The sequence below is a fragment of the Bos grunniens genome, chromosome 21 (genome assembly GCF_055505025.1).
Source record: "Bos grunniens cultivar Pamir isolate PY7600 chromosome 21, Bosgru_T2T1.0, whole genome shotgun sequence".
Taxonomy (NCBI): domain Eukaryota; kingdom Metazoa; phylum Chordata; class Mammalia; order Artiodactyla; family Bovidae; genus Bos; species Bos grunniens.
The window spans coordinates 30,939,103-30,952,078 of record NC_141185.1 but is presented as its reverse complement, the minus strand read 5'-3'; the positions used below and the strand labels follow the sequence as shown (position 1 = coordinate 30,952,078).

The window sequence follows — 12,976 nt, the reverse complement described above, 5'->3', positions numbered from 1 at the left end:
TAAAAGGCTTACACTGTATCAGCAAGGGCCTCACCTGGAAGTTTATTGGAAAAAGAGAATCTGAGGCCTTACCTAGATTTACTGAATCAGAATCTCAATGTTCACAAGGTTGCTGGGTGATTTGTGTGAACATTAAAGTGTCAGGTACTTTGGACTAAGGAATGACCTCCTTTGGAGCTAAATAAACCCTTACAGGGACTTTAGATAAGACTTGCTCTTGTTAGATTTCGAGGGTGACCAGAAACTTACTAAAATAGTCCCAGGCCCAGAAGTTGACATTAATCTCAAAGTGCCAATGTGTTAGTTTGCAATGAGAAATGACACCTGTCACAAAGTCCAGACTATTCAAATCCACTTACCTAGCGTATTTTCTTCCAATGGAGTCAACTGTCTGAGAACCAGATCATAATCAGAAGAAATTAGAGTGGATTTCACCCAAAGTTATCAGCGAGGATAGCTAGAGAAACTTTTCTGATGTGGACACTGAATGAGAATAACTCTTTTGAACAAGATTACCTCATCTCTCTGGACAGTGTACACTGTGAAATAGCAAGTTCCTTACTTACACATCCTTGTCTGTGTATTCTTCTGTATATCTTCTGGGTCTATTTTCATTTCCATCCCTTTACCTGTATTAGTACTCTGGTCTGGACCACAACTTTAACACTGATGGCTTGGCTTCCCAGGTGGCACTAATGGTAAAGAATCTGCTTGCCAATACAGGAGACACAAGAGATGTGGGTTCAATCCCTGGGTCTGAAAGATTCCCTGGAGGAGGAAATGGCAACCCACTCCAGTATTCTTACCTGAAAAATTCCATGGACAAGAGGAGTCTGGTGGACTACAGTCTGTCACAAAGAGATGAACACGACCGAGCTCGCACAGGGAGATACCATGTACTGACTGCTTCTTAATTGTCAAGGATTATTTCATTTAATATCATCATTCCCTGTTTTTGGATGGGAAAACTAAGAAATATAGAGGTAAACCAGTTACTCATTTTTGCACAGCCAGTAAGTAGATGGAGGTCAGGGTTCAAGCCTAGGTTTTTTCTGAATCTAAGCCTGTATAGTATTGTTAGTCACTAAGTCATATCCAACTCTTTCGTGACTCCATGGACTATAGCCCACGAGGCTCCTCTGTTCATGAGATTTCCCAGGCGTGAGTACTGCTATGGGTTGCCATTTCCTTCTACAGGGGATCTTTTCAACCCAGGGATTATACCCACATCTCCTGCATTGGCAGGTGGATTCTTTACCTCTGAGCCACCAGGGAAGTCCCCCATATAGTATAGATCCAAGAAAACTCCTGTATTACCAGTCTAGAACTACCCCAGATCACCTGACTGAAACTAATACTTACTTATTTTGCATTATACTCTTTTAACTCCATGCTTTGGGGATTGGAGATATTTCACCTAGGTGCTTTTTTATAGCTCAAATTACATTTTTCATCATTCCAACATTTTGGGGAAATTCTTCAGTGTAATTCCTTAAGTACTAACAATAATTCTCTTTTCCAAGATTATTAAATGCTTACAAAATATTTATTTAATAATGCTTTAGAATAGATGAAGACATAAAGAATCTCAGTAATTGGACAAAATAAAAAGGATACAATTAAGTTACTTAGGGTTTTTTTTTGAATCTTTTCTTTATGCTGTTGAGTTTAGCAATGAGGGATTTTAAAGAAGAGATCAGCAATGGATAATTAACTATTCTCTATTTTCTTGATTCTGAGGTTTAAAAAATATGTTCTCAGCAACACAAATATTAATTAGATGCTAATTAATAATTTCACCCATGAAACATTTACAAAACAAATATGCAAATCCTTATAAACCAACTTGCACTCTAGTGATGATTAGGCTATCATTATATTCAGGAGCAATTCTGATGAATGCATAAGATTTTAAGAGTATGACCTAATGCTAATAGAGTGAAAACTTTAATTTTTTTTTTCTGATTTTTTTCTGTGAGTAGTTCATAAAGGATAAGAATACATTTCTAACATTCATATTTAAACTACCTTTATACTTAACTGTTTCATTTAGTTTTGAAATTGTAGTTACAAATTTGATTTAGACCAGTTGTTCTTAACATTTTGGTTCATGAACTGTTTTGAGAAAACAATGAAAGTTGTCACTTAACAGTAAGAATTGTTCATGTTAACAAAATTTTCCATATAATATAGTAGCTCAGAAGTTTCTCTAAACTCTCACATGGATTTCACATCAATAGTCTCTGATATTGGTGGGGGCTGAGAGATCAGACATGCAGCCTCAGTCCTACCACTAATGAAATATGTGATCATCTACAATTTCATCTCTCAAAGTATACTAGTCTTAATCCAAAAAATTAGGAAGTTGATTGTTAAGGTACTGTCCAGTTCTGAGAAAATTAATACTAAATTTAACTCTTAAATGTGGAGATACAGTGCTTGTCTTTTTAATAAGTAAATGCCATGCCCCAGTGGCTCAGTGGTAAAGAATCTGTCTGCAATGCAGGAGCCACAGGAGACGTGAGTTCAATCCCTGGGATGGGAAGATCCCCCAGAGAAGGAAATGGCAACCCACTCCAGTGCTTTTGCTAGGACATCTCATGGACAGAGGAGACTGGAAGGCGATAGGCCTTGGACTATAGAGTCAGACTAAGAGTCAGACAAGATTGAGCATGCATGCAATCTTCAGTTTAGTTTCCAGATGAATATTGCCTTTTAAAATGCTCACATTGGTAGACCATCTGATTACTCTAGGAAGAGGCATCATTGCTAGGCAGAGGGAACATTACCCAAAATATTTTAAGAAATATATTCTGTAATTTCCAGTCACAGAAAATTTTCACCACTTACTATCATGAAATCACTTTGCAGAGAAATTGCTGAGCAACTGTTGCGACTCTTTGAATAACCTAAAAATCAGGAAATTCAAAAAAACTGATGCTTGAGAAGATTACTGACATTTTTTCAGAAATAAAGATAGTGTGAGTGACAGATTATTGACCCATTAAATTTATGTCTATCATAGGTAAATTCTGGACTGTATTGCAAAACAGAGAGTTTCTAAACAAGCATGTCAGAAATATGTTGTCAGAAATAGTTAACAAATTCTGCCCAAAATGTCTCATTTCCTTTTCTGTTAGGCTTACTCTTTGCCAACATCCGTTGGATCATCAAAAAGTGAGAGAGTTCCAGAAAAACATTCACTTCTGCTTTATTCACTATGCCAAAGCCTTTGACTGTATGGATCACAACAAACTGTGGAAAATTCTGAAAGAGATGGGAATACCAGACCACCTGACCTGCCTCCTGAGAAATCTGTATGCAGGTCAAGAAGCAACCATTAGAAGTGGAAAGAAACAATAGACTGGTTCCAAATTGGGAAAAGAGTAAGTCAAGGCTGTATATTGTCACCCTGCTTATTTAACTTATATGCACAGTACATCATGAGAAATTCTGGGCTGGAAGAAGCACAAGCTGGAATCAAGATTGCCGGGAGAAATATCAATAACCTCAGATATGCAGATGACACCACACTTATGGCAGAAAGCAAAGAAGAACCAAAGAGCTTCTTGATGAAAATGAAAGAGGAGAGTGAAAACAGTTGGCTTAAAACTCAGCATTCAGAAAACTAAGATCATGGCATCTGGTCCCATCACTTCATGGCAAGTAGATGGGGAAATAATGGAAACAGTGACAGACTTTATTTTGGGGGGGCTCCAAAATCACTGCAGATGGTCCCTGCAGCTGTGAAATTAAAAGAAGCTTGCTCCTTGGAAAGAAAGTTATGAGCAAACTAGACAGCATATTAAAAAGCAGAGACACTTTGCCAACAAAGGTCCATTTAGTCAAAGCTATGGTTTTTCCAGTAGTCATGTATGGATGTGAGAGTTGAACTATAAAGAAAGCTGAGTGCCAAAGAATTGATGCTTTTGAACTGTGGTGTTGGAGAAGACTCTTGAGAGTCCCTTGAACAGCAAGGTGATCCAATCAGTCCATCCTAAAGGAAATCAGTCCTGAATATTCATTGGATGGACTGAAACTGAAACTGCAATACTTTGGCCACCTGATGCAAAGAACTGACTCATTGGAAAAGACCCTGATGCTGGGAAAGATTGAAGGCAGGAGAAGGGGATGGAAGAGGATGAAATGGTTGGATGGCATCACCGACTCAATAGACATGAGTTTAAGTAAACTCTGGGAGTTGGTGATGGACAAGGAAGCCTGGCGTGCTGCGGTTCATGGGGTCACAAAAAGTCAGACATGACTGAGCGACTGAACTCTACTAAGTTAATTGATAAAAGTTGCATTTCAAGAAGGTGTTGGACACTTTCTTCTGTACCAACCTTGATAAAAGGGTGGAAAAATTGGGGTAAAATGAGAATGAAGTAAGTGGCTTCATAACTAGGAACGAGTATCTTCTACAGTATGTTATTGGGCTTCTATATTTGGATCTTCCATAGCCATTTATATATTGGTGAGATAATAACGTGGATAACAATTAACTTTGCAAAAGAGAAAACCATCAAATAATAGAAAAGTATTTCTAAATACTTAAGTAGAAGGAAAATCGACTAATATTAACATAGTACATCTTTTTTTATGAATCAGTGTACCAATTTATTGGGGAAGGGCATGGGAGCCCACTCCAATATTCTTGCTTGGAAAATCCCATGGACAGAGCATCCTGGTGGGCTACACTCCATAGGGTCACAAAGAGTCAGACATGATTGAAGTAACTTACACACAGACACGTGCACACTAATTTATACTTAAATCCATGTAATCAATGACATGCATATAAATTTCATGCAGTCATCAAAGATTTATTGGTCAGGTAGTATATGCCAAGAGTTATGTCTCACACTGCACAGTGTCTTGGCACTCCCAGCATGGTATACAACACTTGGCATATAGTATTGTCCTTCAGGAATCTCACAGTTTTACATTTGAAGTTAAGTAATAAATAAACAATAATGCAGAAAATCATAAGAGCCGTTAATAAGAACATGGTCATAATACTAGGGAAATAAAAAGCAAGGGAATTTTAACTCTGATTTGATGAGTCAGAGTGTTTCATATAAGACATGCTCTTTGAACTCTGTTAAATAAAAGTTTGCCAATGGATAAGGCTAGGAGGAAGATAGGGAGTCTGGCAAGGATAACGTTTCAGATAAAGAAGACAACACCTACCAATGTGTGGAATCATACTGAATTTAGGAGAACTGCAAGTAGTTCCACATAAGTTCAAGTAGAGAAAGTTTGATCTAAAAAGGACAGGAAACAAGTTGTGGAAGGATTTTTCTATATCCTATTTAAAAGTACTGACCTTTTTTAAGTGGAGAAAGGAGTAGAAAAGAACTAAATTTTAATTAATTCTTATTTTATGCCAGGCATTCAACTAGGCATTTCACCCTTCAACTCCATCCAGTATAACCCTTACTAATGGGAAATTGGTATTATTCCCATTTTGCATATAGGAAAAATTCTGAAAGGTTAAATAACTTGCTACGTTTTAGTTCTTTTGTTTGAAAGATTGCTGCAGAGACTATTGGGAGAAGATGTATCTGTGTGGAAAGGGGATAGAAGAAAATTATGAACTTGATTTTGGACATGTTAAGATACGCAAGCATTTCCAACTAACTATGAGTTGTCTTACGTGGGATGTGTTGACATACATGATTGTGGTGGCTATTGTTTTTGTCTGGTCAGATCTCCTTTCTCTCCCAGTGACAAATTCTAGTTTTGATTTTTTTTTTTTTTTTTTAAGCTCATTGGGTTAGCAGCAGCAGCAGCAGCATTGGGTAAGACCACAATGAAATTATCAAAAGATCCCATTACCACCTCTCCAAATTGGTTTAGAAATGGACAGTGGATCCAGACAGACTCAGTTACTGTTCCTTCCCCACTACTTTTTCTGCAGTGCTCTTTCCCTACTCTAACTTTGAAGCCATCAAGGCACTATCACAAACCTGCTTCTGGCCATCTCCCCTACGTGGAAAAAGTCAGATAGCTAATGTAAAGGCCCCACTGTAAACCCAGGAGGCCCCAGAGTTAACTTGATTCCGTCAGCTGTCCTTTGAGTCTTTGATGTGCTTAGTTTCTTTACAATAAGTTCTCTTTGCTGGTCCAATCATTTATGCTCTGCTTCTGTGCTCACAATCAAAATCATTCTAACTAAACCCTAAATTGTAGAGTTCTTTCCATTCTTCCAAGTGGAGGTTGGCTAGATTTTCAAAGACTCATTGGCTACTTGCCTTCAGCTGATTTTGTGCTTGATGATTTTCTTGCTTCCAAAATCCAAACCCACCCTCAATGGCAATAGTTTGACATTAATCGGCTACCCCAGGAAAGAGGGGATTGTAATTATAATACAAAACACTGATGATATAACTGGAATAATGATAATTTCCTAGTTGACTACATACAAAGGGGTAAAATTTATTTTACATTCTTGTAGATTAATTATGCTTTTGATTGAATTCTATATAAATTTTTTAGACTATGGAACAATACTTTAGTTGCATTTTATATTTTATTCTTTGACCACTCTATCTTCTGTGCGTGTCTATTTATGTGTATTTATAAGCATATATGTGAATACATGGGCTTCCCAGGTGGTTTGGTGGTAAAGAATCTGCGTAGCAACAGAGGAGTCACAGGTTCAATCCCTGGCTCAGGAAGATCCCCTGGAGAGGGAAATGACAACCCATTCCAGTATTCTTGCCTGGGAAATCCCATGGACAGAGGATCTTGGAGGGTTCATAGGGTTGAAAAGAGTTAGACTAGACTGAGCTACTGAACACACACTTAACTTATATGTATACATAATTTTTATATATTTTTCTTACATTAAATTTTCACTCTTTCACTTTAAGTTTGTGAATATTTAACTTTAAGCCTTCTAGAAGTCACTCAAATAAAATTAACTGGCCTAACTTATATCTTTGCAATTTCTTATAAAATCAATTATCTCTAGATTGAAAATACTTTTCTAATTTCTTTAGTTTATAAAGAAGTTTTTATTCTATTGTATATATTGAACTTTGAAACAGAATTTTTTAAAATTGTTCTATAATTTAACACTGTCAGCTTATCACTCATACTTTGATAAAAATGCCCTTTCAGTTTTCACACTTCTAAAATTTCCCTCAATATGCTTTTACTTCATTATAATACTCTTCTATCATCAACTCTTTTGCATGACCACTCTATCTTAGTTACTAACTATATTCAACTCGTTCTAATTATCCTTGTTAACACTTTTTTCTTTGCCTTCTAGGGACATTGCCATAATGTAGATGGAGTGCATTTTGCTTACTGTGTGTCTCAGACTTTAGATAGTCATACATGTTGCATCTCCATATCTATTGATTTCTTATTTCTTTATTTGAATTATATATATTTAGCTTTCGCTTGCGGAGAAGGCAATGGCACCCCACTCCAGTACTCTTGCCTGGAAAATCCCATGGATGGAGGAGCCTGGAAGGCTGCAGTCCATGGTGTTGCTGAGGGTTGGACACGACTGAGCGACTTCAGTTTCACTTTTCACTTTCACGCATTGGAAAAGGAATGGCAACCCACTCCAGTGTTCTTGCCTGGAGAATCCCAGGGACCGGGGAGCCTGGTGGGCTGCCGTCTCTGGGGTCGCACAGAGTCGGACACGACTGAAGTGACTTAGCAGCAGCAGCAGCAGCAGCTTTCACTTGAAAAACTTAAGACTCTATATGTGTGCTAAGTCGCTTCAGTCAACTTCAGTCTGACTCTTTGTGACCCCATGTACTACTGTAGCCCACTAGGCTCCTCTGTCCATGGGGATTCTCCAGGCAAGAATACTGGAGTAGGTTGCCATGCCCTCCTCCAGAGGATCTTCCTAACCTAGGAATTGTACCCGCATCTCTTATGTCTCTTGCATTTTCAGGCAGGGTCTTTACTGCCAGTGCCACCATACTTTTTTTCTTACTATAACTGTTAAGCCACTTCCATAGCACAGACAAAAAATTATTGGGTAGGACTTGGTCAAAAGGAACCAAGAGTGAGAATCAGTAAATGCATATGGGGATAATAGTAAACTGAAAAAAAAATTTAAAAAAAGAATAATAGTATATTTAAAGGTAGATTTTCTAGCCAAGATGTCCACATTTAGAAAACAATATTATTAATTTTTTTGGAGTATAGTTGCTTTACAATGTTGTGTTAGGTGTTACTTTACATGAAAGTTAATCAGTTATATATATATTTACAGATTTCATTAGGCAAACAGGAAAGCCTGCCTTAGAAACATAAAATCTACTGATTAGGAGGAGAGAGGATTGGGGACAAACATGAGCATGACTGTTCCATTTGGAGTCTTCTTCACTTCTTTAAATAAAATGCTTAGGAAACTGATACTAAAGCATATCTGTGCTCACTTAGCAGGAATATGATCATAAAAATATGCACTAGCATTTTGGGTTTTTTTTGCTACTGTGTATCATGTCAAAGGCTTTATTCAATATCTATACATGAGGCCCAAAGGAGAAAGTACAGAGTGTGATTAGTAGCCAAACCAAGAAGAATCCTGTGAAAAAACCACTTAGTGGGCCTATTTGGGTACACCGAACCAAACATAAATATGGGATCTTCCTGACCCAAGGATGGAATCTGGGTCTCTTATGTCTCCTGCATCAGCATGTGGGTTCTTTACCACTAGTGCCACCTGGAAAGCCCAGAAATATGGATATGCAGCTGACTCATCATCATCATCAGTGAGAAAAAGGAGAGAAGAAACACAGCAAAGAGACCTGCTGGTATACCCCACTTTCACACAGCTTGGCAGTTGTAGGTTGGCTTCTGTCTAGTTGGGGATTTAGTCATGTCAATTTGTATCATGCAGATTCATGGCTCAACATCAGGTGAAAATATTTTCAGTAACCTATGCTGACATGAAACAAATAAAGGAGACTGCTCTCACTTTACCTGTACTCAAACATCGAGACTGTACACACTTTAATGAGATGGAGTAAACAGAAATAAACAATGAACAGCTCGGTGCCTATGAGAAAATCTGTAAAATAAATGTCCATAGTCAAAGCTATGGTTTTTCCAGTAGTCATGTGCAGATCTGAGAGTTGGACTATAAAGAAGGCTGAGCACCGAAGATTGATGCTTTTGAATTGTGGAGCTGGAGAAGACACTTGAGAATCCCTTGGACTGCAAGGAGATCAAACTAGTCAATCCTAAAGGAAATCAACCCTGAATATTCATTGGAAGGATTGATTCTGAAGCTCCAATACTTTGGCTACCTGATGTGAAGAACTGACTCATTGGAAAAGACCCTGATGCTGGGGAAAGATTGAGCACAGGAGAAGGAGGCAACAGAGGATGAGATGGTTGGATGGTGTACCGACTCAATGGACATGAATGTGAACAAACTCCAGGAGACAGCGAAGGATGGGAAAGCCTGAGTGCTGCAGTCCATGGAGTCGCAAAGAGTCAGACCTGGCTTAGCGACTGAACAACAACAAATATAGCACTCAGGTTACAGGGGGAAAATATTTTCTAAAATAATTACTACAGGAAAGAGAAGACAATTTGATATTAAAAACTGCTGTATGTATAAAAATATTAAACTATAGACCCTCTGAATTAAAGTTGAGAGGATAAAGAAATATAGTTGAATGAGTGTTTAACTGCTTCTCTGTAGCCCATCCCCTCCTTGTAGCTACCATACTTTTTTCTTCTCTATCTCCATCTCTCTTCACTCTCATCTTCACTCAGCCATTGGAGGCTAACTGCACCCTTGAGTTCAGGCCTTACTCCCCAAAGCACTCTTAGGCCCACGTTGTAGATATGGACATGGTTGTGTTCCAGGCTGGCTTCATAAGGGCAACCTGTGCAGTTGCACAGGTCCCTGCATTCAGAGGGGTCTTGTAGTTGATTTAATGCTCTGTTGTTGCTGTCTTAAAATTCTTTGTAATTTCATATTTGATCTTGTGTTTTGTAGGTGAAGTCTGATGAGATAATGAAGCATGTACGTGAGCAGAGTAGGTAAGTGCTTTGGGTCTGTCACTAGTCATATATAGTATTTGCTACATGTGGTGTGTGCCTGTGAGCTGAGCACAGAACACTATTGGCCCCATGGCTGGTAGAGGTTTAGCAAATCTGAGTTAGTACAAGGTGTTTCACATCTACTACTGAGGGAGAGCATTGACAGCCCCCAGAGAGGGGGCATGCTTTCCATTTGAATCATTTAAACCAGACTTTGCTTCACATAGAAAGAAGGCAGTGGAGTTCTAAGAAACATGAGAGACTGAGGAACCCTATCATATCCTTTCCTACTCCTGTAACTTCTGTGTATTAATCAACTGTTTACATTGAAAATGATGACATTGGAAAAGAAATGGCAAGATGAAACACGTTTTCAGTCCTTTTCTTTGCTTTTTTATGACTAAGCTGAAAGTAGAGCATTGGTAGAGTGTGTTGTATATCAATGAACAAAATAAAAGCAGCTGAGTTGATATTGAGCTGATTTTGACAGTAGTGGTAAGGATGAAACACACATGCAAGTACCAGCTATGTATTATAACAATTCTGTTGATTTTGTGTGTAATTTAAATGTTCTTCTTCTGCTGCTGCTGTGTCGCTTCAGTCGTGTCCGACTCTGTGAGATCCCATAGACGGCAGCCCACCAGGCTCTGCAGTCCCTGGGATTCTCCAGGCAAGAACACTGGACTGGGTTGCCATTTTCCTTCTTCAATGCATGAAAGTGAAAAGTGAAAGTGAAGTCACTCACTCGTGTCCGACTCTTCACGACCCCATGGACTGCAGCCCACCAGGCTGCTCCATCCATGGGATTTTCCAGGCAAGAGTACTGGAGTGGGTTGCCATTGCCTTCTCTGAATGTTCTTCTACTTGCATTTAAAACATTGGCATTGCCCAAAGTAAAGAGTGGTAAAACTGTTTGCTAATAATTGAAATTTTTATTTACTTAGAATAACATGAAATAGTAAATATGAAACACTATGAGAGTTCAAGTAAGAGGAAAAATGAAAAGCTTTATATTTTACCACATTTAATGCAGTTTTTTAAAACTGATTTTTGAACTCTTCATTTTCATGAATGCACTGAGGTCTGCAGACAATGTAGCTAGCACTGGGTAGGGAGACATGTAATCCAGGTTGGGCCAATATAATGTCGATGATTACTGAATGTTTCTTTGCCTTCTGAGTGTTTCTGGAGGAGACCCAACTTCTCTCTTCCTGGATGTGTTGCTGGATATGTAGCTGCAGAAGTACTGGGAACTATTGAGACTTTAATTGGGATTGACCTTTGGATGAAGGTGACACTATGGAGAGGGCAGGAAAGAAGCAAGGCTCTTAATGACATTGTTGAGTCTCAATAACATCAATTGAACCTGTTGAATGAAGGAATAAACACAGTCAATAGATCTTTTTTTAAAAAGAACAGTTTGAGTAGGGTTTTTTAAATCTATTAACTGTTACTTAACTTATATCACAGATGAAAAAAGGGGTAGGTAAAAGTTAGAGATCATTTTAAAATGGAACTAAAAATTTTTGAAAATATTTGCAGAAGGTAAAACAGTACAGCAAAATCAGAAGTCAGATTAAAACAGTAAAAAGGAAAATCAATAACATGAACCAACTTGAAGTGCTATTTGTGGATATAGAGAAAAATGGTACAAGTTTAAAATAATGAGAGAGGGGAAAAATCTAGATATAGATGACAGCATACTCATGTTCCCACATGTATATGATGCTTTTTCTTAAAGTGAGACAAGAACACAAAGATTCTAACAATAATCTAAAATATTCTGAATGTAAGAAAGATCCAAATCATTTCACAAGAATTAACCAGGTCATAATTAAATTAGTAAAATAGATGAGTATTTGAAATAACCTGGTGATAGTTGATGTCTCAAGAATAAAGAAAGAATCATACAATCATCCAAGCAGAGAAGAACAGATTATCTTCAAAGGAAGTAAAATCCATCTAGACTCAGATTTTCTTCTTTAATAAGAAATGTCAGAAAATCATGGAGCAATATTTAAATAGTTTTGATGAATCAGGTCATGACCCAAGATTCCTAAGCCCAGAGAAGTTGTGATTAATATGCAAATTCAACATAAACATATGCTACTGTATATAGGACTCAGAAAGCTTGTTATCTGTAGACTTTCTAAAAAACAATGTTTATGTAATTAAGCCAATCTAGTGATGAATCAATAACCAGTGTCTCCAAGTCCTCTAAGCTTTAAGATTACCCTTGCTTTAAAAACTTGAATAAGTATTTTGGAGATCATTCCATAGAGCTTGGAAGAAAGATAATGTTCTGTCAAATATTTCTTAGGATCCAAAAGTTCTGTTTTATTACATTTCTCCCTTTGAACAGTAGCTCTTGCCATCTCTTTACCATATCTACATGCTATCCCAGATTTTTTCAGTCTTATTTTGAAATATGGATATAATTAGTGAATTTCCCAAGCTTGTGCCAACATAAGAATATCACTTGAATATAGTAATTAATAAAGTTACTGAGGACTTGAGGGTTAAAGAAATGACAGCTGAAAACGGAAAACCTACAATCCATGTAGATGTCTCTTCCTAAGTTCCATTGTCTAACCCCACCATAGGATCTGTGTCCCAGATCTGCCTCTATGTCTGGGAATCTTCTAACCACAAACATTGGCCTAAAATCTGTTCTCACTCTGCAAGTTGCAAATCTTAGCCTTCTCTCACTTTCTATTTCAATTCAGGAAATCAAAATATCAGTTAACAGTAATTTAATACCTGAGAGAAATCTACTCTTTCACATTTGTTTGTTATTTATTCATCCAATAATAAAGCAGTTTATATTTTATTATTTAATCTTGCCTTTCAGAAGTGGTATTTTATCTCCCTCTGACTTCTTTTGGCGTAGCTAATGACTCAGTTACTTTTCCCCACAGTAAGAGTCCTTACCAAGTAGGTATATTTGGAT

The 12,976-nt window shown here is 37.6% G+C and overlaps 1 long non-coding RNA gene across 1 annotated transcript in view; it reads left to right on the top strand.

The window, feature by feature from the left end:
- LOC147349326 (uncharacterized) overlaps nt 1-10,026 on the top strand; it is a 34,866-nt gene extending 24,840 nt beyond the window's left edge. The window contains exon 3 of the long non-coding RNA XR_015150354.1: nt 9,983-10,026. This is a non-coding gene — a long non-coding RNA (uncharacterized LOC147349326). The remainder of the gene's footprint in view (nt 1-9,982) is intronic.
- The last annotated feature ends 2,950 nt before the right edge of the window (nt 10,027-12,976 follow it).